Below are 14,449 nucleotides of genomic sequence, written 5' to 3' on the forward strand. Positions count from 1 at the left end.
TCCATTTACTGTCTCAATTTTAACTGAAATTCTCAAATAAGAAGCATATTTCTTCATGTATTAGCACACAGTAGCGTTTCATCTAGCGTATGTTCCGTTGTGGGTGTGGTTGTTCACATGCTCATGATGACACCGTCGCTTGAGATAGCGTGCGCGTGAATGACTTGTGTGCTCGTGCCCAGTCCAACTCATACTTACCTGGCAGAGGAGAGACCATGATCAAGAAGGTGGTTCACCCAGGGTGAGGCTCAACCATTGCACTCTGGTTGTGCTGACCCCTGCGAATTCCCCAAATGTGGGAATCTCGACTGCATAATTTCTGGTAGTGGGGGACTGCGTTCGCGCTCTTCCCTGATTGTTGGTTAATGAAAATGAACACTCTGTATTCCATAGTGACTTGAGCTTTAACATGTTTATTCTCTCAAGTCAGGAGGCCTAAGGAGCACAGGTTTCAATGTGTTTGCTTCTCCTCAGCTTCCTCTTTTCTTCATGAATAAGTTCTTTGTTATGGTACTCCAGGAAGCAGTTTCTCTTCTTTGTAAGGCAGAGGAACATCTTGCAACTTATGCATCGCATGTATGTTTTGCCCTTGAAACCTTGGTTTCGGCACCTCTCTGCATGGTTGCAGTCTTCCATTTCTGGCAAGTGCCTGGCCCCATATTTTCTTTACGATGATTCTCGTTGTGGAATTCTCTTCTTCACTTACCTCATGCTCCTCTACCCTCTTGTCAGCATTGTCAGGATCTAGGTAGTTCAGCAGGCCATTTGCCTGATGCAGTTTCAAGTCCAGGAACTGTTCAGTTTTTTTTTGAATCAGTTAAGCACTTTGATGTCAGACTTGTACTGGATCCAGGAATTTGTGATGGCAACAACAAAGAAATAAGTAATCACACGCGTGGTCCATTTCTTGGTTCTGCTTGCCATGCGATAAAAGCTCAGTATTCACCGAATGAGCACAGAGGTCCACACCACCCATGTTGTCATTGTACTCCCTGATGACTGCGGGTCTTCTCACTTGGACCTGGATCTGGTCTTTGTCTTTGTTTGACCATCTGATGCAGACATCTTCAGGATTTTTCCCGTGTGCAGTAGAAGCCATCAAAACTGGCTTGTTGTCAAACCAATTTGTTATTGCCAACTCTGGACTTCTCCTGACTATCATCACTGACGATCCCGTCCCTTCTCTTTTCAATTTTTTGTCATCAGTCAACCGACATGGCTTTGGGACAAGTTTTTTTGTTATGGTCTCAATTGCCGGAAGGCCCTTGGTCAGCAATTCATCCATGTGGTTAATTTACGTGAAGTAGCGGTCGAAGTACAGCGGACTTCCTGTGGGAACAGTTTCAACCATGCGTAGTACTGCCGCTGCCCCAATTCTCAACCTTTGACCAGCAAATGTATTCTTCCCTTGATATACGGTCCAACATCAGGAGAAGCAAGGACAAATACCTTTAAGCCTGTAGGGTATGGCTTACATGGAACAAATTGCCTGATGGGACAGTGGCCTGTAAAAGGGATCATTTGCTCATCGATGCAGACTTTTCCTGGTTTCAGGAAGCTAAGGCAGCCTCGCCTTACTCTGTCCAGAAGAGGCCTGACTCTCCAAATAATGTCTTTCCTCTGTTACAACCAGGTCATTGACAATCTTCAGTGAGTTTCTCAACCTGAAGAACCTGTTCCTTGTCATTTTTTGGCTTAATATTACTTATCTTATTACTTACTATTGCATATCTTAAGTATCCATCTATCGAGTTATCATACGTGCTGGTCTTGGCCCACAGAGGACGACGCTTTTCTTGTTCATGTGTTTCTGTCAGATCATCTGATGAGTCTCCTGCCTCTTCTTCTGAGCTTTCGCTCTTCTCCAGCCTAAGCAAGCTCATTTCTTGCATTTTCTTCATCTGACAATTCCAGAACTGAATTTTCTTCAATTATTTGGTACAAAATTTGCCTCGCTTCTGCCTCCTACAATAGTGTCACAATTAAAGAGGTTGAAATAAATAGTTATAACCTTATCTATCTATCTATCTATCTATCTATCTATCTATCTATCTATCTATCTATCTATCTATCTATCTATCTATCTATCTATCTATCTATCTATCTATCTATCTATCTCGCTATCTCGCTATCTATCTGTTTATAACCCCACAAAGAACTGTGTTTTGGGGCAGAAAATGCAATGTAAACAAAGAACTTGAAAGCTATTTAGCTATGAGCTAACACTATCAAATCATCCTCATGTCCATTACAGTAGACATTTATAAAAGGGCTCTAATTTTTACGAACAAAAAGTTCAACAGAACTCTGACTCCAAATTATGACTCATAACATGTTCATAAACAATAATATATGATTGCCTTTGGTGAAAAAAACATTATCTTTGTAATATTTAACTTTCCATTTCTCTTATCCTGGCATTTGTGTTTTGCTGCATTCTCCATTTTGTCTCAGGAAGAAAGCACAGCCGCTTCGAAGCCACCCAAACACATGAGATCATTGGAAAGGCCAGGATGTCCTCGACTGCGCTGTGCGTCGAAACAGTTGACAATCTAGATAAAGAACAGGAAAACTAAGCATTGATACAGGTTTAAATTGTCTTTTTGCGTTAAAAGATGAGACTTTTGGAGTATGTCAAATGTAGATGAAGAACTTTTATTTGGATTCAAAAGAAATAGTGGCACTTTTGAATTTAAGACCGTTTGTTAAAAAGGCATGGACAATGACATAGTCTGCTTTGCGCTGACCAAAGCAGTTCACGCTTGTTTCTCATCAGATTGTATAAATCTTTTGCCTTTTACAAAAGATTTCATTGGGGAGGAACAAGAAGAATCTATCTCAATTTTTTGATGCTCTGCACAAGTGGAGCTGACTTTGCACTGTAAAAAATCTAAATGATTTAATGGTGTTGTTGCATATGGTGTTTATAAAAATAGTGTTAGATAATCTTCTCCTTGTGCTGTCATCTTATTGTGGTGGAGGGGTTTGTGTGTCCCAATGATCCTAGGAGCTAAATTGTTTGGGGTTTTATGCCCCTGGCAGGGTCCCATGCCCCATGAAAAACAGGTCCGAGGTGAGGGACCAGACAAAGCACGGCTCAATGACCCCTTATGATGACGACAAAAAATGGACTCAGGTTTCCCTTGCCATCCATCCATTTTCTGTACAGCTTATCCTCACAAGGGTCGCGGGCGTGCTGGAGCCCATCCCAGCTCAAATAATTCTCTAGCATTTTAGACAAAAGTTAAAACACCAATGACCTCTACTCTAGGGGGCATTCAAGGATTGGCCACTGACATAAGTTTAGGTCAAATCAACATTACACACCGACGACATTTTTTCACCGACAAGATTGACTTTATTGGCCGTCAGATAGTTACAGTACTGTGCAACAAGACACGTGACAAGGCTAAAAATAAACTACCTTTTGGATTCATACGAAGACGAAGACGCGGAGTTAAATGTCTTGTGCGGAGCCGATCGATGACGTCAATGATCGGATCGGCGACTTATGACATGAAAGCCTGTCAGCATAAAATGCTAATTATCGCCCGATAACGATAACACCGATCAGATCGGCGTAAAATCTACTTTTAAACAAAATAATTTATTCTTTTCAATTTATATGGAAGTGGGTCACGACTTTGCAACATTAGCCACATGTAAGCTGAACGTACTACTGAACTGAATGTACTGTTAGCCACGAGTGATTCGTTCGTTGAACTAGTCCTGTCCTGCCACGAGTGACTCAGGCGGAATTTCACTGCGAACTAGTACGATGAGTGATTCGTTGGCGCAAGGAACGACATATTATGCAGTGAACGTACATCCATCCATCCATCCATTTTCTGAGCCGCTTCTCCTCACTCGTGTCCCAGCTATCATCGGGCAGGAGGCGGGGTACACCCTGAACTGGTTGCCAGCCAATCGCAGGGCACATACAAACAAACAACCATTCGCACTGACATTCACACCTACGGGCAATTTAGAGTCTCCAATTAATGCATGTTTTTGGGATGTGGGAGGAAACCGGAGTGCCACACAAGCACGGGGAGAACATGCAAACTGTACACAGGCGGGGCCGGGGATTGAACTGATTGAACTCAGAACTGTGAGGCTGATGCTCTAACCAGCCGGCCGCCGTGCCGCTGAACGTACTCGTGAGTGATTGTAACCGTTCTTCCTTACGGGACAGCTTTCACGACCATCCGTTTCTCCAAGCTAACGGCTAATGTTGGGTCAGTCAAGCACATTAAAACAAGCACACATTTTTAAAATAAATGTAAATTTATCATAAATGTACGCATGCATACAGACTTATTCCCCGGTGTCTCTCATGCAATTATTAAAGCCTTTTAATTAATAACAACACAACTGCAACTTCTCAAACCACTCAAAGACACTTTACAGTAATCAGATGAATGTATTAAACACAAAATCGGGAAAGAAACAGATTTATGTATCCAGACAATAAATTGCGGTGAGAAGCGGTTCAGAAAATGGATGGATGGATAAGATGAATGTGTGATTTCATCAAGAACTACTTCCAATTATGTTTACATTCGATTTTCTTTAATTAGTCAAATCATTGGTCTCTCTTAAACCCGAATGGGTGGTTTATTTGTTTCTGGGTGTGAATGACCTCACTTTCAACTTATTTGATCGTCTCTCGATGCCGCTGTGCATTATGTAACCATTTCCTGTCTCAATTTCATCTTTTATTGTCATGAACATCCATGTATGCATGCATGCACGCACACAAAATGTGTTCTCTGCATTTAACCCATCACAGTGAACACATACACATGTTTGTGGAACACACAAGAGGAGGGGGCCGCTGAAGTGCCCGGGGAGCATTTCGGGGTATCAGTGTCTTGCTCAAGGACACCACAAGCGTGAGTCCGGGGGATTCACCCAAATTACACCCAAAACTGGTTGCCAGCCAATCGCAGGGCACATACAAACAAACAACCATTCGCACTCACATTCACAACTAGGGGTAATTTAGAGTTGTCAATTAACCTACCAAGCATATTTTTGGGATGTGGGAGGAAACCAGAGTTCCCGGAGAAAACCCACACAGGAACGGGGAGAACATGCAAACTTCACACAGGCGGGGCCGGGGATTGAACCCTGGTCCTCAGAACTGTGAGGCAGACGCTCTAACCAGTCTCCACCTTCTATCATATAAATATAGGGAGAATTTGTGGAAAAGTGAATGTCTCAGTGACAGATATTTCAAGTGTGAGAAAGGAAGTTTCGACCACAAGTGGCGCCTTTCTCCTTGGGGTTTCCCCACACTTAATACATCTTTTTAATTCACTTCGGAATTCTCCTAACAGTTCTTTCGACGTGTACTAAAAATGCCTGAAAGAATTTTCTACACTTAAATAACACTGTATTATTCTGGTCCACCAAGACCTTCCCTGGTCTCTAACCAGAGGGATCCTTCACTTCTAATATTTACCTTTTAATAGTGGTAAATCTTCCCTGACTGTCGTCAGAGGATAACCTTCCCCAGTCGTCACTGGGGGATAACCTTCTCCAATCTGTCGTGATTGGAGGCTATCCTTCCACAACCTTTGTTGTAGGATTTCTCTATCTTGCGAGTCACACAAAACTTATGATTAGAAAAAATTACTTGTCTCGGACTCACAAATAATTTGGTAACTGTCAATGTGCAGAATTTTGTTAAAAAGGTCTCTGCTTACCTTAGTTTGTGAGCGATCTGTTTGTGAGTCCAGGCCAAGTAGTTGATGACCAAAATTAACTTCTCCTGTCGGACAAATCACGACGAAGGGTCACCATCTGTTAAGGACGTAATATAATGTCAATGTTCAATAGATCATGGAACCTTCAATCGTCCTTGCATGTTCGTTTTCTTTGTCCAAAAAGAGAGGAAAAAAGAACACCAAAGTGCTGAGTCTCAGGGTGCATTCAGTCAACTGTTCACCAGAGTGCAGCTTCACTGAATGACACACCTTGTTTATTTGCGCTAACTCCTTTTATACACATCAGAAGGTTTCGTTATGACTGTTCAGCAGAAGGTTTTGATATATGTTTCGCAGAAGCTACCTCTGGCCTTGGGTGTTATCAGAAAAGGGGGAGTCACCCTAAAACCATCATTCTTCAGTAATCTACCTTCTACATATTCTCATGGATAACAAAACCTAAACATGTATTACCCTAGTGTTTTGGAAACAGAACTTAATTGTGAGATAAAGGAACATAGCTTCATGAGTACAAAATAGAACAATCCAACAGGTTCCAACTACCGGAGTCAGATTTCTTGTGCGTTTCTGACATCCTCTGCAAATAAAGATGATTCTGATTTTGATTCTGCTGATTCTGATTGAATTTACTCAATTTCACAATTTCATTTGCACAATTGTCCAAAAAAAAAAAAAACACAAAATTTGCATCGACATGACCACATTACCGGTAAAATTTCATTGCTCAGTGACTCTCCGTACTTTGGTCGAATGTGATTATGTCTCCAAAGTATTTTCTGTCAAATGGCTGTCCGTTGTCGCACGAGAGGGGCTCCAACTACCGGAGACAAATTCCTTGTGTGTTTCTGACCTCCTCTGCAAATAAAGATGATTCTGATTTTTATTCTGCTGATTCTGATTGAATTTACTCAATTTCATAATTGTCCAAAAAAAAAAAAAACACAAAATTTGCATCGACATGACCACATTACCGGTAAAATTTCATTGCTCAGTGACTCTCCGTACTTTGGTCTAATGTGATTATGTCTCCAAAGTATTTTCTGTCAAATGGCTGTCCGTTGTCGCACGAGAGGGGCTCCAACTACAGGAGACAAATTCCTTGTGTGTTTCTGACATACTCGGCAAAAAAAGAGGATTCAAATTTTTATTCTGCTGATTCTGATTGAATTTACTCTACCTAATCTACTCCTAATAATAATGCCATTGACTGCACTGTAATGTATTCCTCGGACGTGGTTCGGGTTCATAAACTGTGGCTTTGGGATCCATACAATAATGTGCAATAATTACGTATCATTTAAAAATCCATACCTTCGTATCCCTAGCCTCGAGCCAATTAAAAGCACTGATGTGATAAAATTGTGACGTATCATGAGATACTAATATATATATATATATATACATATAGATATATGTGTTTATAGAATAGTTTTTTTTTTTACTGTCGGAAAAGGAGAAACGGGATTTTTATAAGAGGTACGTGAAGATTCTGTCTCCGAATAAAGAGACGGTAAGTCATAAGAGAGAGAATGACTGCATTATAATTTAGGTCAACCACCGATAAGAAAACAATTCCTCGAGAATCTCAAGTGAAGAAGCTTACAGCACCTGGTATTCCCTGGAGGTCTCCCAACCAAGTACTAACCAGGCCCACCCCTGCTTAGCTTCTGAGATTGTGCGTTCTCAGGGTAGTATGGCCATAAGCCACATGGTTACCTGAAAAAAAAAAAGCAACATTTTTGTTAAATATATTGTAGAAGTTATTTGCTTAGTATGGACGATTTTGAGAAAGGAAGATGTCTCGCCTTCAGAATCAGAATCAGAATCAGAATCATCTTTATTTGCCAAGTATGTCCAAAACACACAAGGAATTTGTCTCCGGTAGTTGGAGCCGCTCTAGTACAACAGACAGTCAATTTACAGAACACTTTGGAGACATAAAGACATTAACAAAAAACAACAACAAACAACAATTGTGCAAAAAGATGCAGAGTCCTCAGTTCGAATGGCTAATATCGCAATAGTCCGGTGCAATGACCATTGTGCAAAGGGCACTGAGACTTCAAGGAGTGTATGCGGTTTAAAGTGACGAGTACTGCGATAATCTGGGACAATGGTTGTGCAAATGTTACAGATACTCCTCAATCAGTGTGCAAATGGAGCAGATACTACTCTGGCATGAGTGGCCACTATATGCAAATAGTGCAGCACGGCGAGACAACTACAGTGAGCGCACGAGTAATACATAATACAGAAATGTGACAACGAACTCAAGTCAAAAAATTGCCAGCTTGTTGTAATGGAATTGTAAGTTAGCTGTTCAAGAAGTTGATTGCAAGAGGGAAGAAGCTGTTGGAATGTCTACTAGTTCTAGTTTGCATTGATCGGTAGCGCCTACCTGAGGGAAGGAGCTGGAAGAGCTGATGACCAGGGTGGGGAGGGTCCGAGAGGATTTTGCACGCCCTTGTCTTAGTTCTGGCAGCGTGCAAGTCCTCAAGGGTGGGTAGGGGGGTACCGACAATCCTTTCAGCAGTTTTGATTGTCCGTTGCAGTCGGAGTTTGTCCTTTTTTGTAGCAGCACCAAACCAGACTGTGATGGAAGAACACAGGACTGATTCGATGACCGCTGTGTAGAACTGTCTCAGCAGCTCCGGTGGCAGGCCATGCTTTCTCAGAAGCCGCAGGAAGTACATCCTCTGCTGGGCCTTTTTGAGGACGGAGTTGATGTTGGTCGCCCACTTCAGGTCCTGGGAGATTGTAATTCCCAGGAACTTGAAGGTCTCGACGGTTGACACAAGGCAGCTGGACAGCGTGAGGGGCAGCTGTGGCGAAGGATGCCTCCTGAAGTCCACGATCATCTCTACAGTCTTGAGCGTGTTCAGCTCCAGGTTGTGTCGGCCGCACCACAGCTCCAGCCGCTCCGCTTCCTGTCGATATGCAGACTCGTCACCGTCCTTGATGAGGCCGATGACAGTGGTGTCATCTGCAAACTTCAGGAGTTTGACAGTCGGGTTCGCTGAGGTGCAGTCGTTTGTGTAGAGAGAGAAGAGCAGCGGAGAGAGGACACAACCTTGGGGCGCCCCAGTGCTGATGCTGCGTGTGGATGAGGTGGCCTCCCCCAGCCTGACCTGCTGTGTCCTGCCCGTCAGAAAGCTGTAAATCCACTGGCAGATGGCAGGTGAGACGCTGAGCTGGAGAAGCTTGGATGAAAGGAGTTCAGGGATGATGGTGTTGAACGCTGAGCTGAAGTCCACGAACAGGATCCTCGCGTAGGTCCCTGCACTGTCGAGGTGTTCTAGGATGAAGTGCAGTCCCATGTTGACTGCATCATCCGCAGATCTGTTCGCTTGGTAGGCAAACTGCAGGGGGTCCAGCAGGGGACCTGTGACACTCTTGAGGTGGTCCAGCACAAGACGTTCAAAGGACTTCATGACCACAGATGTCAAAGCGACAGGCCTGTAGTCATTCAGACCCGAGATTGCAGGTTTCTTGGGGACTGGGATGATGGTGGAGCGTTTGAAGCAGGATGGAACTTCGCACATTTCCAGTGATCTGTTGAAGATCTGAGTGAAGACTGGCGCGAGCTGGTCCGCGCAGATTTTGAGGCAGGATGGAGACACGTGGTCCGGGCCTGCCGCTTTGTTAATCTTTTGTTGTTTGAAGATGCGTCTCACATCCTGTTCATGGATGGTTAACGCAGAGGTCAGAGGTGTGATTGTGGTCGCGGGTGCGGCCGGATTGGTGTGTGGTGTGAAACTGTCCTTTTCAAATCTGCAGTAGAAGGTATTCAAGTCGTTGGCTAGTGTGCTATTGTTCTCAGCTTGGGGGGATCGTCGCTTGTAATTAGTCAGCGACTGGAATGCATGCCAGACTGATTTAGAGTCGTTTGCGCTAAACTGTTTTTCCAACTTTGCTGTATAGATCCTCTTTGCAATGTTAATTTCTTTGGTCAGCTGGTTTCTAGCTCGATTATACAGGGCCCTGTCCCCGCTCTGATATGCGTCCTCCTTAGCTTGGCGAAGCTGCTTAAGTTTAGCAGTGAACCACGGCTTATTGTTGTTGAATGTGCGAAATGATTTTGTTGGAACACAGACCTCTTCACAGAAACTGATATAGGATGTAACAGTGTCCGTATATTCATCCAGGCTGCCAGCTGAATTTTCAAAGACACTCCAGTCTGTGCAGTCTAAGCAGCTTTGAAGTTCCATCTTGGCTTCATTTGTCCACTTTTTGACTGTTTTCACTGTAGGCTTCGCACATTTAAGTTCTTGCCTGTACGTCGGTATTAAGTGAATTAAGCAGTGATCAGACGAGCCCAAGGCTGCACGAGGTATAGCACGGTATGCGTTTTTTACCGTGGTGTAGCAGTGGTCTAAAGTATTATTTTCCCTGGTAGGACAGTCGATGTGCTGCTTGTATTTAGGGAGTTCGTGGTTGAGTTTAGCTTTGTTAAAGTCCCCGAGAATAATGAGGGGTGAGTCGGGGTGTTTTTTTTCAATTTCGTTGACTTGATCGGCGAGCGTTAGCAATGCGGCGTTCGTGTTAGCTTGAGGCGGAATATAGACTGCAGCGAGAATGAATGATGCGAACTCACGTGGCGAGTAGAATGGTTTACAATTTAAGAATAGCGACTCCAAATGCGGGCTGCAGTGTGTGCTGATCACCGTGACGTCCGTACACCATTTTTCGTTGATATAGAGGCATATCCCACCGCCCTTTGTTTTCCCCGATGATTCCATGTCGCGGTCCGCTCGATGAATGTGGAAACCGGGAAGCATAATGCCGGCATCGGGTACAGCGTCGCAAAGCCAGGTCTCCGTGAAGCACATGGCCGCGGAACGTCCGAAGTCTTTACGTGTCTTTAACAGAAGATGAAGCTCGTCCATTTTGTTGGGTAGGGAGCGTACGTTCGCGAGGTGGATCGACGGGAACGCCAATCTGTGTCCTCTCTTGCGGAGTTTCACCTGAATGCCGGCTCGCTTCCCTCTGTGGCGCCGCTTCCGTCTCCATGCGCCGAAAACCGCGGACGCCGCTCCGGTGAGTAACTCTGGGAAAAAACTGAGCGGATATTCGAAAGTTGGTGACAGAAAGTCTGGAGTAGACTCCTTGATGGTTAGCAGGTCTCCCCTTGTGTAGAAGATGACTCAGCAGGAATCATCCGATAGAAGGGCGCCTTGACCAAGGACGTGGCCGGGGACGTGGTAGGTGTTGGTCTCATGTCTTCACCTTGAAACCTTCCACTTAGTGTGTTGTGTCTTGTAGCTTAGTATGTTATGTCTTGTAACTCAGAAACCTCCCTATTTTCAAATAAATACAGGAGCAACGGGAGAGATTGTTGAGAGCGTGATGAAAGGCTATAATCTGAACAATCTCCCATACGTCCTCCTCATAAGCAAAAGAAACCAGCATCCTTTTGTGTCTATTTTTATAGGTGTTGGGTGAGATAGATCCAACATTAAATTGGTCCTTCGAGCCGGATGTCAACACACCCGAGGATTCCAGTTGTGGAGCCGACTTCCAGTTAAGAGACCGTGGCCACGGCAAGTAAGACTTCGTTCTCCTCAGATGGGATCTGAATGTTGATGACAGTCCACAGGATTGAAGACGACTTTGTGAGTTAAAATTAAAAAAACAAAAAAGGGATTAAAGAGTGAGTGAATTGCGCGACAAAGAAGTCTGCGGCAGAATAAACCTTGTGTGATACTAGTCACTGGCAAGTAAAAGAGGGATGGCAGAGTTCCGCGAGGACGGCGGAGTCCTATATGTACTTAAATTCCGTGTTTCCGTGTGTTTGTAAAAACGTTACTAGTATCGTGTGAATGTGTAGAAGTATGAATGTATAAGACAGGATTGTAAGTGACAACTGGGTTTGGAAGCAGATGCAAGAATCCTCCGCCCCGTGTGGGTAGAAGCTTGAGAATTACCAAAACCCAGACATTCATTTTCACCCTGTCATTTTGAATAAAATCAGTATTTAGGTCACTCTATGTGTTCTGTATTACTGCAGCTCATCACATTCTTTTTTATCTTCTATTTTTGTGATAAGCTCCAAGGCTGCAGACAACAGCCTTTCCCACGTTTAACGGTGGCTTGTCTTTTATTTTTTATATAATTTGATTCCTGCAACGCGGCTATTTTTTGTGTATTTAACCAACCATTAAAGCCGTGTTCGGTTATCCCTGTCTCTAAATATAAAATTTTATCAGGATCCTGTTTCTTTTTTTCTTTTAAATTTAATTTAATGAACCTCCAACCTTTACACTGCAGTGTATTCCTGTTTTTTATTTTACTACTTCCTTTCCCCATTTGAAAGAATTTGGTTCAGTGTAATACTACCTAGGGTAGTCTAGAACACTGTTTCTTTTCAGTAGGACGGTGATTCAAATTTACTTTCTGTGGTAATTCTCACTTCAACTCTTTCGAGTGGAGAATTCTTGCCTTTGCATCCACAAAAGTCCACCGTTTACTTTCCCACTTTTGGTATGGAATGAAAAACCGTGGTTTCCCATTTCCCATTTACACTCTCATTCAAACAGTTTTCATTCACACTGGCTCGTCAGAGGACTCCGCCGTCCCATACGGAATTTAACTACGTCTGTCAACAGCTCATTAGAGGACTCCGCCATCCTATACGGAATTTAACTACGACGCCACGAAACTTTCCTAGTTTCTTTATTCTACCCGCCATTGACTAGTATCCACAGGGTTTATTAAACACGGAATTTAAGTACGTACAGGACTCCGCCGTCCTCGCGGAATTTCTGGACTCCGGCGTCCTTTTTCCTAAAAAAAATTTTAATTTAACTCACCAGTCGTCTTCAATCCTGTGGATTGTCGTCAACCTTCAGATCCCAGTTGAGGAGAACGAAGACCAGTCCCGTAAAGGGTCTTACTTGCCGTGGCCACGGTCTCTTAACTGGAAGTCGGCTTCCACAACTGGAATCCTCGGGTGTGTTGACATCCGGCTCGAAGGACCAATTTAATGTTGGATTTATCTTACCCAACATTATAAAAAATAGACACAAAAGGAATGAAGACGCTGGTTTCTTTTTCTCATGAGGAGGGCGTATGGGAGATTGTTCAGATCACAGCCTCTCAACACGCTCTAAACAATCCCCCCCCTCGCTCCTGCATTTATTTGAAATAGGAGGGATTTACAAATCATAATGTTCTAAGCAATAAGACACAACACAAAATATTTGATAATAAGAGGGTTTTTCCCAGACATAGTATTCTAAACAATAAGACACGACACATAATATTTGATAATAAGAGGGTTTTTCCCAGACATAGTATTCTAAGCAATAAGACACAACACAAAATATTGGACCAACACTTGTCCCGACCCGACCACATCCGATCACGTCCTTGGTCCAGGCACCCTTCCATCGGATGATGCTGAGTCATCTTTTCGAAGGCGAGACATCTAAAATCGTCCATAATACTAATGCAAGCTAAGCAAATAAATGATAACTTCTAGAATATATTTAACAAGGTGCCAATAAACTGACTTCCAAATTCACAAAATGGGAAAAAATAACAGTAAAAGGGATCCAAAAGAACGCCTAAAGTGTAAAGACTGGAAATATGTTCAACTCCAAAACTCTTCCAAAATAAAACATTTAAACACGTGGATAACCAAATACGGTTTCGCTGGCCAGCTACATTTGCAAAAATTGGTTCAACTTCGAGACGAAATAAAATGTCGACACAAAAATAATATATCAAAAATAGAAAAAGAGGGATATGACGACTTATTCTTCTGGCTAAACATGGCGTCTAAAAGAGAAAAAGGAAGTAAGAAAAAGAAGGACTTAGAAAGTGAAAAGAAAAGGCAGGCAGGTAGGGATAAAGACAGAAAGATGACGAGACAAGACCAGTAGTAAGAGGTGAGAAAAAGTGAAAAGAATGAGGAAACAAAGGCATCACCACCCTTGTACCCGTTTTTGCCACCTCATGAACGTCCTCCAACTCATGAGTCAGAACCTCAACGAGTTTTATGATCAGGAGGGTCACAAATGAATTGGTCTAAAACTATGGGAGGAACATTGTCTCCCATTCCCAAAATAACAAATATAACCACAGACGAGGAAGACATGGATTTATATCCAATGATTGAGGTGGCAAATCCAAACGTCCAAGAGGACCACAAAGAAACTATTTTGGTCTATAGGACCTGGACTAATGAGGATGTGAAAAAGCCCGTAGCCGGCATCACACCCTATAAAGTAAACATTGTCCAGTTTGTTGAGGAAATGGAAAATCTTAGACAGTCCTATCATTTAAATGGAACAGAAACTCAACAAATTTGGATGACTGCAATGGGGCCTGATTGGGACCTTTGCCGAGGAGATTGGGACCCAAAACACCATGGTGTTGTAATGCCACATAATGACAGAGAATTATAACATCGAGTTAGGGCTTTAATAGAAAGAACCACAGCCAGGTTCCGCAAAAGGGCAAATTACACGGAAATTAGTAGGGTGAAACAAAAAGACGACGAACTTTTTGAAGAGTATAGGGTTAGAATGACCGCTTGTTTTAAAGCAAACAGCGGCTTGAAGGATGCCAATCCTCAGGGCCCTTATCAACAACAATTAAAAAATGCCTTACATGCGAATTCTGGAGAACACATTAAAAGATGGGTAGATAAACATTGGATAAAACTAGCAACTGGCCCTCTGGAGGAATATGTTAATCATGCCCTCCACGCAGAG

At 43.1% G+C, this 14,449-nt stretch overlaps 2 non-coding genes and 1 pseudogene across 2 annotated transcripts; 2 read left to right on the forward strand and 1 right to left on the reverse strand.

The window, feature by feature from the left end:
* Nucleotides 1–190: 190 nt before the first annotated feature.
* On the forward strand, nt 191–354 carry LOC133489572 (U1 spliceosomal RNA). Its single transcript, XR_009791973.1, has one exon. It is a non-coding gene; the product is annotated as a U1 spliceosomal RNA (small nuclear RNA).
* A 2,404-nt stretch (nt 355–2,758) lies between these two features.
* On the forward strand, nt 2,759–2,870 carry LOC133489581 (U5 spliceosomal RNA). The gene has a single exon (XR_009791979.1). It is a non-coding gene; the product is annotated as a U5 spliceosomal RNA (small nuclear RNA).
* Nucleotides 2,871–7,328: 4,458 nt separating this feature from the next.
* On the reverse strand, nt 7,329–7,437 carry LOC133489571 (5S ribosomal RNA; annotated as a pseudogene).
* Nucleotides 7,438–14,449: the final 7,012 nt, after the last annotated feature.

The sequence above is a fragment of the Phyllopteryx taeniolatus genome, chromosome 14 (assembly GCF_024500385.1).
Source record: "Phyllopteryx taeniolatus isolate TA_2022b chromosome 14, UOR_Ptae_1.2, whole genome shotgun sequence".
NCBI lineage: Eukaryota > Metazoa > Chordata > Actinopteri > Syngnathiformes > Syngnathidae > Phyllopteryx > Phyllopteryx taeniolatus.